The sequence below is a fragment of the Aegilops tauschii genome, chromosome 7 (genome assembly GCF_002575655.3).
Source record: "Aegilops tauschii subsp. strangulata cultivar AL8/78 chromosome 7, Aet v6.0, whole genome shotgun sequence".
Classification (NCBI taxonomy): domain Eukaryota; kingdom Viridiplantae; phylum Streptophyta; class Magnoliopsida; order Poales; family Poaceae; genus Aegilops; species Aegilops tauschii.
The window spans coordinates 429059972-429080183 of NC_053041.3; positions in this window are offsets into that span (position 1 = coordinate 429059972).

Below are 20212 nucleotides of genomic sequence, written 5' to 3' on the forward strand. Positions count from 1 at the left end.
GCCGGAACAGAGGTGATGACAGACGTGGTCGTGGCAGGATCCGCTACCACGGCAGAGGATTCGGCTGGATAGGTCGGCGGGTGAAAGAAGGGAAGATGATTGCGACGAGAGGGACTAGTTGACGGCGTGGGTGAGTTAGGATCTAACTGTTGTCGCTCGGAAAAGGAAAAATGTTTTCAGCGAATGTTACATGACGAGACACATGAACACGACCACTAACAAGATCTAGACAACGATAACCCTTGTGCTCGTCAGAAAAACCTAGATGAACACACGGGGTAGAGCGCGGGGGAAGTTTGTTAGGAGTAGTGGAGTAGGAGTTTGGGAAACAAAGACAACCGAAGACGCGAACGTCGGAGTAATTTGGATGAGAGAGAAATAAAGAAAAGTAAGGACTAGTTTGTGGGTTAACTTTGGATGGACGAATATTGAGTAAATATGTGGCCGTGTGGAGGGCCTTAGCCCAGAACTTCGGAGGCATAGAAGATTGAACAAGCAGAGTGCGAATGATGTCATTAAGAGTACGAAGAGAACGCGAAGAGAACTCCATATTGTAGAAAGAAAATTCGATTTTTAAAGTTGTCAAATTCATGACCATTATTACATTGTATGAATCTTATAGGGAGGAAAAAGAGGACCGGGACATAGCGCTGAAAGTTAAGGAATATATTATGAACGTCGGATTTGTTGCGTAAAGGAAAAGTCCAAACATAATGAGTAAAATCATCAAGAATCACGAGATAATACTTAAAATCAGATACACTTTCGATTGGTGATGTCCAGAGATCACAATGAAGTAATTCAAAAGGAAAAGTACTAGAGGATTGAGAGGAACTAAAGGGAAGGCGAACATGTTTGCCTAATTGACATGACTGACATATAGAAGAATTATGAGTGTCCCTATTGCAAGGTATTGAAAATTCACTAAGAAGTGTGGATAACACATTTTTATTGGGATGGCCGAGACGTTGGTGCCACAGATCAACAGAGGCCACCATAGATATTGGAGGAGCAGCGACCGGAACACCATTGAGAGAATATAAATCGCCGGAGCTATTGAATCGAGCGATCCCGGCCTTGGTCGGGTAGTCCTTCACGGACAAACAAAATGGGTCAAACTCAACAGAAACATGATTATCAGTGGTGATTTGGCGAACATAAATCAGATTTTTAATAAGAGCAGGAGCTACAAGAACATCAAGAAGAAGCAAAGGCTTAGTTGGGGATTGGATTTGAGCCTGACCAACATAGTAAATAGGAATAGAAGATCCATCACCGAGAGTAATAGAGGGAAAAGACGAAGGTGTGCAAGAAGAAAGCAAATTACTCGATGCAGACATATGACGAGAAGCACCAGAATCGAAAATCCAATCCGTACCCGAGTTCCCTTGTGCAGCAAAGTTGTTCATGGCTTGTGGAAAAGCAGTTTGGTCCCAGTTCAGAGTCGAAGGAGAGGCCGGTGTAGTCATGGGAGCTTGCGGGTGTGGTCACGTCGGCAGGAGGGCCGACATCGGCGTAAAGAGAGAGACACCATCATTGTACTGCTGCATGTAGGGGGACGATGGAGCGCCATAGGATGCATAAGGACTGGTGCTGTAGATCGGTGGCGCGTAGGAGGGAGCAGCGTGGTACGCAGCCGTCGGCTGTCGGGGCGCGAGGACGGGCGCGCCTGTGTGAGGGCGAGCACCGGGCTGCCAGCCACCGGTATAGGCAGGCGGGGCATCATATGGCGTAGGGGCGGACCAGGGCATAGGCCACGCCTGGACTAGCCCCGTCCATGGATCGGGAGATGGGCGCCATCCGGATGGCGATGAAGCCGGGGGCAGTGGTGGTGCAGTTGGTGGAGCCGGGGGCGGAGCAGGAGCGGGCGCCGTGCGGAACTGCGGCGGCCTAGAGTTTTTGCCCCGGTAGTTGGGACTTGGACGCCAGCCGAATGGTTGAGCAGGTGCTGTTGGTGGAGGGGGCGGTGGCGACGTTGACGCAGGCGGGCGAGGAGAAGCAGCGCGCCGCTCGAAGGAGCCTGGCGGCGGCGGCGGGGCTGGCGAGTTAGCCATGCCTTAGGATTGTAAGTCTGATACCATGTAGAATTGTATTGAATTGTATTGAATAATTGTTGATACAATATTGTGCCGGTGCCTCAACAACCAAGTGCATGACACCGAAAAATGAAACTAATCTCACTGTAATCATCTGGAGTAGAGTGGTATTTACTCTACTTTGAAGTGTGATTACTACACTGCTCTGTTTTGGCAATAAGTAAGCCCTGGACAATCCTTGCAAAAGGCACTGAATCGAAGTCAACAACAGTTGCCTTGCGCCAACTCCATGCGTCCAGCATTTGGCCCCATGTTTTGCCTGCCCCGATGCACCCACGGGCACGGGCCACAGCTCATCTCACCTCATCCGGACGAGCACAATGGCAGCCACTGATAAAAGGTGCGCTGCGGTTGTTGAGCCATAACTGTTAGAGTTGATCGCAGCGCCAAGCTGCCCTGCAAGTGTATCTTCCCCATGCATGCAGTGGCGAGTGGCCACACTCCACTCCACTCCACTCCACACATGCGACCATGGCTTTTGCGTCTGGGAGGGAATGGAAGGCAACAAACAAACACTTGGTAGCAGGTGTGCACGCGCGCCACTCGGAAGGGCAGACACAAAGTATGATTTTTTTTTTATTACACGCAAGAAGGAAAATGTATATGTGGTACTAACTCGGATGCATTGTCACCTTTCTTACGTCGCGGCAATGCTTGAAGGAGTAGGCCGCATGCACTGCCTGCGAGTAGATGCAAATCATTAATGTATACACTATTTTCTTGCAGACCCTAGCTAGCATAAATAAAGATCCATCCGCGGCGATCATGTGACGCTGATTGTGGCGGTGGATCCTTGTCTAACCATCACACGGCGGCTTTGAAGACCCACGCACATGGCTGCCACACGAATACACCTTTTCCTCTTCCTTGTAACCTCAGAAAAGAATGATATACGAGCCAGTGCTGTAAAGAAAGCACTAGACGAAATTGTGTGCGAGGATAAATTGCGCCTTGCTCGAGTAGAGTTACACAGGAGGTTAACCAAAAGAACAGAAAGTACTAAGCTTTAACAATACATACACATCAAGCTCATGGCTGGTACTACGGGCCACCGTACGGCACCTCTGTCTCCTTGGCGACGGTACTAGGGTGTGTTTTTTTATACATGGTTCCCAAATCATTCTCGTGACCTCTTGTTTGTTGAGGCTAATGATGTCCCAACCTACGCAGAGTTAATGAAATCCAGTGAAGGAGAATTCATGCTCTGATGGGACACGCAGCCAAAGAGTTGAAGGCGATGCACATCTCTTGCCTACACTCACTGCCACGTTCTAGTGCTGGAATAAAAAGGGGCTCGGAAACCAGAGGGGTTATCTACTTCTGCACACGGGCAGCATGCTCTAACTAGTCATGCATCTGAGGTCAACCAAACTCGCATGCTGATCAATGCGAGGGGGGTCGAACATGCACGCATGGTTTGGCTGCAAACGTACTGACACCATCACAAGACTCGATAGCACGGCGTCAATTTTATTTAGTACTGTATGTGCAGTGGCCAGTGGAAGATAGAGTTTGGATTAGCCAGCTGATTACTGAACGGAGGACACTGCTGTCAGGAACTCAACGGCTAGTGCGCGTCTTTACAGGAGAATTTCACTGCGGCGCACTCAGCAGTAGTGGCTAACACTAGGCTAAAATTAGCAGGATTTAGTAGTTGGAGATGCCCAGCACTTTGATTGGGGTTTACCCGAAGAGCTATGCATGCAGCCACCAGCCTGGAACGGAATCGATTCCTACTACGTACAGCAGCGATAACAAATGGGAGTCCTTTTCCCATGTGCATTCGTGTGGGCCGACCTTGATCGATCGATCGCCCGCAAAAAAGATGTGAATAATGCTCAGTGCATACTGCACAATACTACATTCAGCGGTACCAGTGGGTGAGCCCGATCTATCAACGTGCAGTCTTTTTCTTGGACCATTGGAAACTTCCAAAATGTTGGAAAAGAGAAAATAGTTGTGGTATGAGAAGGTTAGATCCCAAATAGCGGGTTTCTATTTCTTTATTTCTGGGGCAGTGTTGTGTGGTACTTTTGGTTGGATTGGTTGTTTGGTCGGTGCTTACGGGGTTTGTTCTTCTAGTTAAGTGTCATAATCAGGAATTAAGGATGTTATATGTTGGTACATTCTAACATTCTTTACGCTTGTTTCTTGACAGCGATGCAATCTAAACAATAGCTCAAAAGGGGGGAAAAGGTTGTTTTGATATCATAAAATGTATTTTGGATGTAATATTGTGCACAAATATTTAAAAAAGGTATTTGACACACTGGGCTCACGGGCCGTTGACGGACCGATGCAGAATCATATGGGTCGTGGTTGTAAATAGGCCAGACATAAGTAGGCCCTAAGGGCATGTACAACGCCCGATGCTTAGCATGGGCGCCAGGATCAGATTCCTGGTTGATTGGGCAGTTATCACTGGAATCCCAGCGTTCTGTGTAGCATCGACGCAAGGCCATGCGCCGGGCGCTTCCTTGTTTTTCTTCCCACGCGAAGCGCCCGGGTAGTTCAATTTAACGCATGTAGTTAGCGCCTGCCGTTGTAACGTAGGGCGCTTAGGCACTTTTTTTAATTCGGTAATATTTATTCTTTTCACTGTTAGCGTCTTTGCAAGCGTCTACCATTGTAGATGCCCTAAATGGACCGGCCCGCTAATTTTGACCGAGTCGGGCTTTTTATGTAAATGGGTCACTGTTGGACCATGTCACATGTCGACGTTTCATAGGCACGTCTTGTCCATTGGATGGATGACATCTGTCACAACGTAACGCTGACACGTGGTTCCGCTGGCAAATGAGAAAATGACATATAGAAAATCGTCATTAGTCGGGGCTGTTAACGGGTATCAGATTCAAAACCGGCCCCGATAGCTTAACGACGCCCCGTTACGCTGGCTACCATGTATCGGTTACTCTTGACGAAATCACTTCCATGACGCATCATTTATCATCACCGAAGTGAACACATTCGTGACAATAAATTGAGTATTGTCATGGAACACTTCTACAACAACACAAGTATGACTATCATGATTCTGTCATAAGATCGTCACAGATGTACATACGTGACAATAAAGGTGACCTACTGTGACAAACCCGTATCATCACGGAAGTGTTTTTTTTATAGTGACTATGTGTGGATGATGATTTTTGGCCTGTTTTACCCCAGGTAGGACCATCTTAGACACACATGCAAAGAGGCAAAAAATGGTGCAGGTAACCAAGCACGTCATTTCAACTTCTTGTCCCGGTTCGACCACTCATATGCTCATGTGCGATGATGAGTTGGCAGCATACAATAATGCATTCCTTGTGCACTGTTTTGCATTGTTGTTGTTGTTGTTGTTGTTGTTATTGTTGTTGTTGTTGTTGTTTGTCTGTTTTTTCTTTAATATACTATTGTGTAAGAGGGTTTTCTCAATAACTGATATCACTCAACTATGTAAGTTTATCCATAAAGCAGGATGAAAGCATGCTATCTTAAGTATATTTTGACAAACAAAAATGTCCCAGTTCTGAAGGCCCTGGCTATGATGATACCAAGTGCACGTCAGAGCATCTACAGGCGCGGTCACCAAGTCCAGCCCATCAAACGCTCGTGTACACCGGCGCGTCCGCAGGCACTAACAGAGCACTCCTCAATTTTTGCCGTTCACATGCGTGTGTCTGGTACCCTATATCCATACTAATACATGCAACATAGAACTAAACAACATAGATTTCAGATGGAGATATGAATCGAACATACAATGCATATTCCGATCACCAACGGATCTCCAAAAGGTGGCCAAAGTTCACATATCCACATAAACGACAGACACCTTTTAACTAGATTACTAAAACCTTGAAATTAGAGAAGGAGACGATGGAGCTTCACCACTTCCTCGCCGACCCTTTGCGCTTCCATTCGCCGGCGTGGCTGTAGGCGTCCGCGGCAGGTGGTGGATCATCAGAGTCATCAAAGTCGGAGCCGTGGTCGTCGTCATCGGGGATTACGATCAAACCCTTCATCCGCCGGACGACCCAGTCCTGCTTGTTGGGAAAGGTAGCATGCAATTTCAAAAATTTCCTACGCTCACGCAAGATCTATCTAGGAGATGCATAGCAACGAGAGGGGGAGAGTGTGTCTACGTACCCTCGTAGACCGAAAGCGGAAGCGTTTGACAACACGGTTGATGTAGTCGAACTTCTTCTAGCTCCGACCGATCAAGTACCGAACGTACGGCACCTCCGAGTTCTGCACACGCTCAGCTCGATGACGTTCCTCGTCCTCTTGATCCAGCAAAGGTGTCGAGGAAGTAGATGAGTTCCGTCCGCACGACGGTGTGGTGACGGTGATGGTGGTGTGATCCGTGCAGGGCTTCGCCAAAGCACCGCGAGAATATGACCAGGGGTGTAAACTGTGGAGCGGGTGCCGCATGTTGGGGAACGTAGTAATTCCAAAAATTTCCTACGCACACGCAAGATCATGGTGATGCATAGCAACGAGAGGGGAGAGTGTTGTCTACGTACCCTCGTTGACCATAAGCGGAAGAGTTATGACAACGCGGTTGATGTAGTCGTACGTCTTCACGATCGACCGATCCTAGCACCGAAGGTACGACACCTCCGCGATCTGCACACGTTCGGCTCGGTGACGTCCCACGAACTCACGATCCAGCAGAGTGTCGGGGAAGAGCTTCGCCAGCACGACGGCGTGATGACGGTGATGATGAAGCTACCGGCGCAGGGCTTCACCTATACACTGCGATGATATGACCGAGGTGGATTATGGTGGAGGGGGGCACCGCACACGGCTAAGAGATCAACTGATGTGTGTTCTAGGGGTGCCCTCCCCACGTATAGAAAGAAGGGAGAGGGAGGGAGGTAGCCTAGGGCGTGCCCAAGTAGGAGGACTCCTACTTGGGCCCCTAGTCCAATTCCACCCCCTTACCATATTTGGACAAGGGGGAAAGGAAGGAGGGGGGAGGGGAAGGAAGTAGGAGTCCTACTTCATACTTTCCTTTTCATCCTCTCCTTTCCCTTTCTCCCCACGTGGCTGGCCCTATAGGGGGTGCACCAGCCCCTTGTGGGCTGGTGTGTTCCCTTACTTGGCCCATTAAGCCCATATCTTTGCCGGGGGTTGCCCGGAACCCCTTCCGATGACCCGGTATCACCCGGAACACTTCCGGTGTCCGAATATAGCCTTCCAATATATGAATATTTACCTCTCGACCATTTCGAGACTCCTCGTCATGTCCATGATCTCATCCGGGACTCCGAACAAACTTCGGTCATCAAATCACATAACTCATAATACAAATCGTCATCGAACGTTAAGCGTGCGGACCCTACGGGTTCGAGAACTATGTAGACATGACCGAGATACATCTCCGGTCAATAACCAATAGCGGAACCTGGATGCTCATATTGGCTCCTACATATTCTACGAAGATCTTTATCGGTCAAACCGCATAACAACATACGTTGTTCCCTTTGTCATCGGTATGTTACTTGCCCGAGATTCGATCGTCGGTATCATCATACCTAGTTCAATCTCGTTACCGGCAAGTCTCTTTACTCGTTTCATAAGGCATCACCCCGCAACTAACTCATTAGTCACATTGCTTGCAAGGCTTATAGTGATGTGCATTACCGAGAGGGCCTAGAGATACCTCTCCGATACATGGAGTGACAAATCCTAATCTTGATCTATGCCAACTCAAGAAACACCTTTGGAGACACCTGTAGAGCATCTTTATAATCACCCAGTTACGTTGTGACCTTTGATAGCACACAAGGTGTTCCTCCGGTATTCGGGAGTTGCATAATCTCATAGTCTGAGGAACATGTATAAGTCATGAAGAAAGCAGTAGCAATGAAACTGTAACGATCATAATGCTAAGCTAACGAATGGGTCTTGTCCATCACATCATTCTCCTAATGATGTGATCCCGTTCATCAAATGACAACACATGTCTATGGTTAGGAAACATAACCATCTTTGATAAACGAGCTAGTCAAGTAGAGGCATACTAGGGACACTTATGTTTTGTCTATGTATTCACACATGTACTAAGTTTCCGGTTAATACAATTCTAGCATGAATAATAAACATTTATCATGAAATAAGGAAATAAATAATAACTTTATTATTGCCTCTAGGTCATATTTCCTTCAGTCTCCCACTTGCACTAGAGTCAATAATCTAGATCACATCACCATGTGATTAACACCAATAGTTCACATCACCATGTGATTAACACCCATAGTTCACATCGCCATGTGACCAACACCCAAAGGGTTTACTAGAGTCAATAATCTAGTTCACATCGCCATGTGATTAACACCCAAAGAGTACTAAGGTGTGATCATGTTTTGCTTGTGAGAGAAGTTTAGTCAACGGGTCTGCCACATTCAGATCCATATGTATTTTGCGAATTTCTATGTCTGCAATGCTCTGCACGGAGCTACTCTAGCTAATTGCTCCCACTTTTAATATGTATCCAGATTGAGACTTAGAGTCATCCGGATTAGTGTCAAAACTTGCATCGACGTAACCCTTTACGACGAACTTTTTGTCACCTCCATAATCGAGAAACATATCCTTATTCTACTAAGGATAATTTTGACCGCTGTCTAGTGATCCACTCCTGGATCACTATTGTACCCTCTTGCCAAACTCATGGTGAGGTACACAATAGGTATGGAACATAGCATAGCATACTTCATAGAACCTATGACTGAGGCATATCGAATGACTTTTCATCCTCTTTCTATTTTCTGTCGTGGTCGGGTTTTGAGTCTTTACTCAACTTCACACCTTGCAATACAGACAAGAACTCCTTCTTTGACTGTTCCATTTTGAACTACTTCAAAATCTTGTCAAGGTATGTACTCATTGAAAAAAACTTATCAAGCATCTTGATCTATCTCTATAAATCTTGATGCTTAATATGTAAGCAGCTTCACCGAGGTCTTTCTTTGAAAAACTCCTTTCAAACACTCCTTTATGCTTTCCAGAAAATTCTACATCATTTCCGATCAACAATATGTCATTCACATATACTTATCACAAAGGCTGCAGTGCTCCCACTCACTTTCTTGTAAATACAGGCTTCACCGTAAGTCTGTATAAAACTATATGCTTTGATCAACTTATCAAAGCGTATATTCCAACTCCGAGATGCTTGCACCAGTCCATAGATGGATCGCTGGAGCTTGCATATTTTGTTAGCACCTTTAGGATTGACAAAACCTTTTGGTTGCATCATATACAACTCTTCTTTAAGAAATCCATTAAGGAATGCAGTTTTTGACTTCCATTTGCCAGATTTCATAAAACGTGGCAATTGCTAACATGATTCGGACAGACTTAAGCATCGATACGAGTGAGAAAATCTCATCGTAGTCAACACCTTGAACTTGTCGAAAACTTTTTGCGACAATTCGAGCTTTGTAGATAGTAACACTACTATCAGCGTCCGTCTTCCTCTTGAAGATCCATTTGTTCTCAATGGCTTGCTGATCATCGAGCAAGTCAACCAAAGTCCATACTTTGTTCTCATACATGGATCCCATCTCAGATTTCATGGCCTCAAGCCATTTTGCGGAATCTGGGCTCATCATCGCTTCCTCATAGTTCGTAGGTTCATCATGGTCTATTAAAATGACTTCCAGAACAGGATTACCGTACCACTCTGGTGCGGATCGTACTCTGGTTGACCTACGAGGTTCGGTAGTAACTTGATCTGAAGTTTCATGATCATCATCATTAACTTCCTCACTAATTGGTGTAGGCATCATTGGAACTGATTTCTGTGATGAACTACTTTCCAATTCGGGAGAAGGTACAATTACCTCATCAAGTTCTACTTTCCTCCCACTCACTTCTTTCGAGAGAAACTCCTTCTCTAGAAAGTATCCATTTTTAGCAACGAATATCTTGCCTTCGGATCTGTGATAGAAGGTGTACCCAACAGTTTCCTTTAGGTATCCTATGAAGACACATTTCTCCGATTTGGGTTCGAGCTTATGAGGTTGAAATTTTTTCACATAAGCATCGCCACCCCAAACTTTAAGAAACGACGGCTTAGGTTTCTTGCCAAACCACAGTTCATATGGTGTCGTCTCAACGGATTTAGATGGTGCCCTATTTAACGTGAATGCAGTTGTCTCTAATGCATAACCCCAAAACGATAGCGGTAAATCAGTAAGAGACATCATAGATCGCACCATATCTAATAAAGTGTGGTTACGACGTTCGGGCACATCATTACGCAGTGGTGTTCCGGGTGGCGTGAGTTGCGAAACTATTCCGCATTGTTTCAAATGAAGACCAAACTCGTAACTCAAATATTCTCCTCCACGATCAGATCGTAGAAACTTTATTTTCTTGTTACGATGATTTTCTACTTCACTCTGAAATTCTTTGAACTTTTCAAATGTTTCAGACTTATGTTTCATTAAGTAGATATACCCATATCTGCTCAAATCATCTGTAAAGGTCAGAAAATAACGATACCCGCCGCGAGCCTCAACACTCATCGGACCGCATACATCAGTATGTATTATTTCCAATAAGTCAGTTGCTTGCTCCATTGTTCCAGAGAACGGAGTTTTAGTCATCTTGCCCATGAGGCATGGTTCGCAAGCATCAAGTCATTCATAATCAAGTGATTCCAAAAGCCCATCAGCATGGAGTTTCTTCATGCGCTTTACACCAATATGACCTGAACGGCAGTGCCACAAATAAGTTGCACTATCATTATTAACTTTGCATCTTTTGGCTCAATATTTATGAATATGTGTATCACTACGATCGAGATTCAATAAACCATTTATATTGAGTGTATGACCATAGAAGGTTTTATTCATGTAAATAGAACAACAATTATTCTTTGACTTAAATGAATAACCGTATTGCAATAAACATGATCCAATCATATTCATGCTCAACGCAAACACCAAATAACATTTATTTTAGGTTCAACACTAATCCCGAAGGTAAAGGGAGTGTGCGATGGTGATCTTATCAACCTTGGAATCACTTCCAACACACATCGTCACCTCGCCCTTAACTAGTCTCTGTTTATTTTGCAACTCTCGTTTTGAGTTACTAGTTTTAGCAACTGAACCGGTATCAAATACCCAGGGGTTTCTACGAACACTAATAAAGTACATATCAATAATCTGTATATCAAATATACCTTTGTTCACTTTGCCATCCTTCTTATCCGCCAAATATTTGGGGTAGTTCCTCTTCTAGTGACCATTCCCTTTCCAGTAGAAGCACTCAGTTTTAGGCTTAGGTCTAGCTTTGGGCTTCTTCATGGGAGTGACAACTTGCTTGCCATTCTTCTTGAAGTTCCCTTTCTTTTCCTTTGCCCTTTTCTTGAAACTAGTGATCTTGTTAACCATCAACAATTGATGCTTTTTCTTGATTTCTACCTTCGCCGATTCCAGCATCGCGAAGAGCTCAGGAATCGTTTTCGTCATCCCTCGCATATTATAGTTCATCACGAAGTTCTAGTTACTTGGTAATAGTGACTAGAGAACTCTGTCAATCACTATCTTATCTGGAAGATTAACTCCCACTTGATTCAAGCGATTGTAGTACTCAGACATTCTGAACACATGCTCACTAGCTGATCTATTCTCCTCCATCTTGTAGGCAAAGTACTTTGTCAAAGGTCTCATACCTCTTAACACGGGCATGAGTCTGAAATACCAATTTCAACTCTTGGAACATCTCATATGCTCCATGGTGTTCAAAACATTTTTGAAGTCCCGGTTTTAAGCCGTAAAGCATGGTGCACTAAACTATCAAGTAGTCATCATACCGAGCTTTGCCAAACGTTCATAACATCTGCATCTGCTCCTGCAATAGGTCTGTCACCTAGCAGTGCATCAAGGACATAATTCTTCTGTGCAGCAATGAGGATAGTCCTCAGATTATGGACCCAGTCCGCAACATTGCTACTATCATCTTTCAACTTATTTTTCTCTAGGAACATATCAAAAATAAATCAGGGAGCTACATCACAAGCTATTGATCTAAAACATAATTTGCAAATACTATCAAGACTAAGTTCATGATAAATTAAAGTTCAATTAATCATATTACTTAAGAACTCCCACTTAGATAGACATCCCTCTAGTCATCTAAATGATCACGTGATCCATATCAACTAAACCATGTCTGATCATCACGTGAGATGGAGTAGTTTTCAATGGTGAACATCACTATGTTGATCATATCTACTATATGATTCACGTTCGACCTTTTGGTCTCAGTGTTCCGAGGCCATATCTGCATATGCTAGGCTCGTCAAGTTTAACCCGAGTATTCTGCGTGTGCAAAACTGGCTTGCACCCGTTGTATGTGAACGTAGAGCTTATCACACCCGATCATCACGTGGTGTCTCGGCACGACGAACTGTCGCAATGGTGCATACTCAGGGAGAACACTTATACCTTGAAATTTAGTGAGGGATCATCTTATAATGCTACCGCCGTACTAAGCAAAATAAGATGCATAAAGGATAAACATCACATGCAATCAATATAAGTGATATGATATGGCCATCATCATCTTGTGCCTTTGATCTCCATCTCCAAAGCACCGTCATGATCACCATCGTCACCGGCTTGACACCTTGATCTCCATCGAAGCATCGTTGTCATCTCGCCAACTATTGCTTCTACGACTATCGCTACCGCTTAGTGATAAAGTAAATCAATTACATGGAGATTGCATTTCGTACAATAAAGCGACAACCATAAGGCTCCTGCCAGTTGCCGATAACGGTTACAAAACAAGATCATCTCATACAACAATTTATATCACATCACATCTTGACCATATCACATCACAACATGCCCTGCAAAAACAAGTTAGACATCCTCTACTTTGTTGTTGCAAGTTTTACGTGGCTGCTATGGGCTCCTACGCATCAAAACCACAACGATTTTTCATCAAGTGTGATGTTTTCACCTTCAACAAGGACCGGGCATAGCCACACTCGATTCAACTAAAGCTGGAGAAACAGACACTCACTAGCCACCTGTGTGCGAAGCACGTCGGTAGAACCAGTCTCATGAACGCGGTCATGTAATGTCGGCTAGGGCCGCTTCATCCAACAATACCGCCGAATCAAAGTATGACATGCTGGTAAGCAGTATGACTATTATCGCCCACAACTCTTTGTGTTCTACTCGTGCATATAACATCTACACATAAACCTGGCTCTGATACCAAAATTGGGGAACGTAGTAATTTCAAAAATTTCCTACGCACACGCAAGATCATGGTGATGCATAGCAACAAGAGGGGAGAGTGTTGTCTACGTACCCTCGTAGACCGTAAGCGGAAGCGTTATGACAATGCGGTTGATGTAGTCGTACGTCTTCACGATCGACCGATCCTAGCACCGAAGGTACGACACCTCCGTGATCTGCACACGTTCGGCTCGGTGACGTCCCACGAACTCACGATCCAGCAAAGTGTCGGGTAAGAGCTTCGCCAGCACGACGGCGTGATGACGGTGATGATGAAGTTGCCGGCGCAGGGCTTCGCCTAAACACTGCGACGATATGACCGAGGTGGATTATGGTGGAGGGGGGCACCGCACACGGCTAAGAGATCAATTGATGTCTGTTCTAGGGGTGCCCTCCCCACGTATATAAAGGAGGGAGAGGGAGGGAGGCAGCCTAGGGCGCGCCCAAGTAGGAGGAATCCTACTTCGGCCCCTAGTCCAATTCGCCCCCCCCCCCCCCCCCCGCTTACCATATTTGGACAAGGGGGGAAGGAAGGAGGGGGGAGGGGAAGGAAGTAGGAGTCCTACTTCATACTTTCCTTTTCATCCTCTCCTTTCCCTTTCTCCCCACGTGGCTGGCCCTATAGGGGGCGCACCAGCCCCTTGTGGGCTGGTGTGTTCCCTTACTTGGCCCATTAAGCCTATATCGTTGCCGGGGGTTGCCCGGAACCCCTTCCGGTGACACGGTATCACCCGGAACACTTCTGGTGTCCGAATATAGCCTTCCAATATATGAATCTTTACCTCTCGACCATTTCGAGACTCCTTGTCATGTCCATGATCTCATCCGGGACTCCGAACAAACCTCGGTCATCAAATCACATAACTCATAATACAAATCGTCATCGAACGTTAAGCGTGCGGACCCTACGGGTTCGAGAACTATGTAGACCTGACCGAGACACATCTCCGGTCAATAACCAATAGAGGAACCTGGATGCTCATATTGGCTCCTACATATTCTACGAAGATCTTTATCGGTCAAACCGCATAACAACATACGTTGTTCCCTTTGTCATCGGTATGTTACTTGCCCGAGATTCGATCGTCGGTATCAGCATACCTAGTTCAATCTCGTTACCGGCAAGTCTCTTTACTCGTTCCGTAATGCATCATCCCGCAACTAACTCATTAGTCACATTGCTTGCAAGCCTTATAGTGATGTGCATTACCGAGAGGGCCCAGAGATACCTCTCCGATACACGGAGTGACAAATCCTAATCTTGATCTATGCCAACTCAAGAATCACCTTTGGAGACACCTGTAGAGCATCTTTATAATCACCCAGTTACGTTGTAACGTTTGATAGCACACAAGGTGTTCCTCCGATATTCGGGAGTTGCATAATCTCATAGTCTGAGGAACATGTATAAGTCATGAAGAAAGCAGTAGCAATGAAACTGTAACGATCATAATGCTAAGCTAACGAATGGGTCTTGTCCATCACATCATTCTCCTAATGATGTGATCCCATTCATCAAATGACAACACATGTCTATGGTTAGGAAACATAACCATCTTTGATAAACGAGCTAGTCAAGTAGAGGCATACTAGGGACACTTATGTTTTGTCTATGTATTCACACATGTACTAAGTTTTCGGTTAATACAAATCTAGCATGAATAATAAACATTTATCATGAAATAAGGAAATAAATAATAACTTTATTATTGCCTTTAGGGCACATTTCCTTCACCGCACACGGCTAACAGTTGTTGTTGTGTGTCCTGGGCGCCCCCTCCCCACATATATATAGGTGGGAGGGGAGGAGAGGCAGCCAAGGGGCGCCCCAAGTAGGATCCGAATCCTACTTGGGGTTTCCCCAAGTGGCGCCCCCTTTCCTTTTTCCACCGGAGAAGAAAGGGAAGGGGGAAGAGAGAAAGGAAGGGGAGCGAACCCCCTGTTTCCTTGTCCAATTCGGCCTCCTGCCTAAGGGGGGGCACCACCCCTTGTGGGCTGGTGTGCTCCCCTCTTATGGCCCATATCTTCCCCCGGGGGTTCCAGTAACCGCCCCCCCGGTACTCTGATAAATACCCGATACACTCCGAAACACTTCCGGTGTCCGAATACTATCGTCCTATATATAAATCTTTACCTCTCGACCATTTCGAGACTCCTAGTCATGTATGTGATCTCATCTTGGATTCCGAACAACATTCGGTCACCAAATCACATAGCTCATATAATACTAAATTGTCATCGAACGTTAAGCGTGCGGACCCTACGGGTTCGAGAACTATGTAGACATGACCGAGACACCTCTCCGGTCAATAACCAATAGCGGAACCTGGATGCTCATATTGGCTCCTACATCTTCTACGAAGATCTTTCTCGGTCGAACTGTTATGACAACATACGTTATTCCCTTTGTCCATCGGTATGTTACTTGTCCGACATTCGATCGTCGGTATCATTATACCTAGTTCAATCTTGTTACCGGCAAGTCTCTTTACTCGTTCCGTAATACATCATCTTGTAACTAACTCATTAGTCACTTTGCTTGCAAGGCTTCTTATGATGTGCATTACTGAGAGGGCCCAGAGATACCTCTCCGATACTTGGAGTGACAAATCCTAATCTCGATCTATGCCAACCCAACAAACACCTTTGGAGATACCTGTAGAGCATCTTTATAATCACCCAGTTACGTTGTGACGTTTTATAGCACACAAGGCATTCCTCTGGTATCTGGGAGTTGCATAATCTCATAGTCGAAGGAATATGTATTTGACATGAAGAAAGCAATAGCAATAAAACTAAACGATTAATATGCTATGCTAACGGATGGGTCTTGTCCATCACATCATTCTCCTAATGATGTGACCCCGTTCATCAGATGACAAGACATGTTTATGATTAGGAAACTTAACCATCTTTGATTAACGAGCTAGTCTAGTAGAGGCTTACTAGGGACACGGTGTTTTGTCTATGTATCCACACATGTATCAAGTTTCTGGTTAATACAATTCTAGCATGAATAATACACATTTATCATGATATAATGAAATATAAAATAACAACTTTATTATTGCGTCTAGGGCATATTTCCTTCAGTCTCCACTTGCACTAGAGTCAATAATCTAGTTCACATCGCCATGTGATTTAACACCAATAGTTCACATCTTTATGTGATTAACACCCATAGTTCACATCACCATGTGAGCAACACCCAAAGGGTTTACTAGAGTCAATAATCTAGTTCACATTGCTACGTGATTAACACCCAAAGAGTACTATGGTGTGATCATGTTTTGCTTGTGAGAGAAGTTTAGTCAACGGGTCTGACACATTCAGATTCGTATGTATTTTGCAAATTTCTATGTCTACAATGCTCTGCATGAAGCTACTCTAGCTAATTGCTCCCACATTCAATACATATCTAGATTGAGACTTAGAGTCATCTAGATCAGTGTCAAAGCTTGCATCGACGTAACTCTTTACGATGAACTTTTTATCACCTCCATAACCATGAAACATTTCCTTAGTCCTCCTTAAAGTAACTAAGGATAATTTTGACCGCTGTCCAGTGATCTATTCCTGGATCACTATTGTACCCCCTTGCCAAACTCAAGGCAAGGTACACAACAGGTTTGGCACACAACATGGCATACTTTATAGAACCTATGGCCGAGGCATAGGGAATTCTCTCTTTATCTTCTGCCGTGGTCGGGTTTTGAGTCTTTACTCAACTTCATACCTTACAATACAGACAAGAACTCCTTCTTAGACTGATCCATTTTGAGCTCCTTCAAAATCTTGTCAAGGTATGTACCCATTGAAAGTCTTATCAAGCGTCTTGATCTATCTCTATAGATCTTGATGCTCAATATGTAAGCAGCTTCACCGAGGTCTTTCATTGAAAAATTCTTATTCAAATATCCTTTTATGCTATCTAGAAATTCTACAACATTTCCAATCAACAATATGTCATCCACATGTAATATCAGAAATGCTACAGAGCTCCCACTCACTTTCTTGTAAATACAGGCTTCACCATAAGTCTGTATAAAACCATATGCTTTGATACCTTATCAAAGCGTATATGCCAACTCCGAGATGCTTGCACCAGTCCATAGATGGATCGCTGGAGTTTGCACACTTTGTTAGCACCTTTAGGATCGACAAAACCTTTTGGTTGCATCATATACAACTCTTCTTCAAGAAATCCATTAAGGAATGCAGTTTTGACATCCATTTGCCAGATTTCATAAAATGCGGCAATTGCTAACATGATTCGGATAGACTTAAGCGTCGCTACGAGTGAGAAAATCTCATTGTAGTCAACACCTTGAACTTGTCGAAAACCTTTTGCGACAAGTCGAGCTTTGTAGATAGTAACACTACCATCAGCGTCCGTCTTCCTCTTGAAGATCCATTTATTCTCAATGGCTTGCCGATCATCGGGCAAGTCCACCAAAGTCCACACTTTGTTCTCAAACATGGATCCTATCTCAGATTTCATGGCCTCAAGCCACCTGTCGGAATCTGGGCTCATCATAGCTTCTTCATAGTTCGTAGGTTCGCCATGGTCTAATAACATGACTTACAGGACAGGATTATCGTACCACTCTAGTGCGGAACGTGCTATGTTCGACCTACGAGGTCCAGTAGTAACTTGATCCGAAGTTTCATGATCATCATCATTATCTTCCTCTCTAGTTGGTGTACGCATGACGGGAATAGTTTTCTCTGATGTGATACCTTCCAATTCGAGAGAAGGTATAATTACCTCATCAAGTTCTACTTTCCTCCCACTCACTTCTTTCGAGAGAAACTCCTTCTCTAGAAATCTTCCATTCTTGGCAACAAAGATCTTGCCTTCGGATCTGTGGTAGAAGGTGTACCCAATTGTTTCCTTAGGGTATCCTATGAAGAAGCATTTCTTCGATTTGGGTTCGAGCTTATCAGGCTGAAGCCTTTTGACATAAGTGTCGTAACCCCAAACTTTAAGAAATGACAGCTTAGGTTTCTTGCCAAACCATAGTTCATACGGTGTCGTCTCAACGGATTTAGATGGTGCCCTATTTAACGTGAATGCAGTTGTCTCTAATGCATAACCCCAAAACGATAGTGGTAAATCGGTAAGAGACATCATAGATCGCACCATATCTAATAAAGTGCGGTTATGATGTTCGGACACACCATTACGCTGTGGTGTTCCAGGTGGCGTGAGTTGTGAAACTATTCCACATTATTTTAAATGAAGGCCAAAATCGTAACTCAAATATTCTCCTCCAAGATCAGATCGTAGACACTTTATTTTCTTGTTACAATTATTCTCCACTTCACTATGAAATTCTTCGAATTTTCAAATGTTCCAGACTTGTGTTTCATCAAGTAGATATACCATACCTACTCAAATCATCTGTGAAGGTGAGAAAATAACGATACCCGCCACATGCCTCAACACTCATCAGACCGCATACATCGGTATGTATTATTTCCAATAAGTCATTGGCTCGCTCCATTGTTCCGGAGAATGGAGTTTTAGTCATCTTGGCCATGAGGCATGGTTCGAAAGTATCAAATGATTCATAATCAAGTGATTCCAAAAATCCATCCGTATGGAGTTTCTTCATGCGCTTTACACCAATATGACCTAAACGACAGTGCCACAAATATGTTGCACTATCATTATCAATTTTGCATCTTTTGGCATCAATATTATGAATATGTTTATCACTACGATCGAGATTCAATAAACCATTTGCATTGGGTGTATGACCATAGAAGTTTTATTCATGTAAACAGAACAACAATTATTCTCTGACTTAAATGAATAGAGGTATCGCAATAAACTTGATCCAATCATATTCATGCTCAACACAAACACCAAATAACATTTATTTAGGTCCAACACTAATCCCGAAGGTAGAGGGAGTGTGCGATGGTGATCTTATCAACCTTGGAATCACTTCCAACACACATCGTTACCTTGCCCTTAAATAGTCTTTGTTCATTTTGCAACTCCTGTTTCGAGTTACTAATCTTAGCAACTGAACCGGTATCAAATACCCTGGGGTTACTATGAACACTAGTAAAGTACACATCAATAACATGTATACCAAATATACCTTTGTTCACTTTGCCATCCTTCTTATCCACCAAGTATTTGGGGTAGTTCCGCTTCCAGTGATCATTCCCTTTGCAATAGAAGCACTCAGTTTCAGGCTTAGGTCTAGCTTTGGGCTTCTTTACTAGAGTGGCAACTTGCTTGTCATTCTTCTTGAAGTTCCCTTTCTTTTCCTTTGCCTTTTTTTTCCTGAAACTAGTGGTCTTTGTTAACCATCAACACTTGATGCTCTTTCTTGATTTCTACCTTCGATGATTTCAGCATCGCGAAGAGCTCGGGAATCTTTTCCGTTATCCCTTGCATATTATAGTTCATCACGAAGTTCTAGTAGCTTGGTGATAGTGACTAGAGAATCTGCCAATCACTATCTTATCTGAATGATTAACTCCCACTTGATTCAAGCGATTGTAGTGCCCAGACATTCTGAGCACATGCTCACTAGCTGAGCTATTCTCCTCCATCTTGTAGGCAAAGTACTTGTCAGAGGTCTCATACTCTCGACATGGGCATGAGTCTGAAATACCAATTTCAGCTCTTGGAACATCTCATATGCTCCGTGGCGTTCAAAACGTCTTTGAAGTCCCGGTTCTAAGCCGTAAATCATGGTGCACTAAACTATCAAGTAGTCATCATATCGAGCTTGCCAAACGTTCATAACATCTGCATCTGCTCCTGCAATAGGTCTGTCACCTAGCGGTGCATTAAGGACATAATTCTTCTGTGCAGCAATGAGGATAATCCTC